This window comes from Paralichthys olivaceus, chromosome 3, assembly GCF_024713975.1.
Source record: "Paralichthys olivaceus isolate ysfri-2021 chromosome 3, ASM2471397v2, whole genome shotgun sequence".
Classification (NCBI taxonomy): domain Eukaryota; kingdom Metazoa; phylum Chordata; class Actinopteri; order Pleuronectiformes; family Paralichthyidae; genus Paralichthys; species Paralichthys olivaceus.
Genome location: NC_091095.1, coordinates 22,924,514 through 22,925,192, shown reverse-complemented (window position 1 = coordinate 22,925,192; position 679 = coordinate 22,924,514).

Below are 679 nucleotides of genomic sequence, written 5' to 3'. Positions count from 1 at the left end.
AACAGTAGATACCCTTCCCTAGACTTAAGTATGTGTGTGTCTGCATTTGTTTGTCATAAATTTGCAAAAACTACAGGACGGATTATGATGAAACTTGGTGAAAGGATGCGGTATGGGTCAGAGAAGAACCTGTCCTAGAAATTATTGTTTCTGAGCATTTTGTTATTCATTTATTTCTTATTTTAAACAGCTGCAGTAGCTCAGTCCATAGAGACTTGGCTCGGGAACTGGAGGGTAGCTGGTTCAAGTCCAGCTTGGATCAAAGTATGGAAGGTGGACTGGTAGCTGGAGAGGTGCCAGGTCACCTCCTGGGCACTGCCAAGTGCTATTGAGCAAGGCACCGAACCCCCCCAATTTGCTCGCAGTGCTGCGCTCCTCCGGTGCTGCCCATCACTCCACCATCTCTCTCCATTGTATGTCTATGAGCCTCTTGTGGTTGTGTTTAAGGGTTAAAATGCATGTAAAAAAAAAAAAGTGAAAAAAAGAATTTCCCCTTGAGAGATTAATAAAGTATCTCTTCTTCTTCTGTCTTCTTCTAAATGGTAGTTTCGTCGGACACATTCTTAACAATCTTTGCATGACACACTTGTGTAAGCGCCAGCACTTCACTGCACGTCCAAGATACGGAGATAAGATGACCAGAAGTGCTTTCCACCACCAAAATACTGTTTTTCAAAGT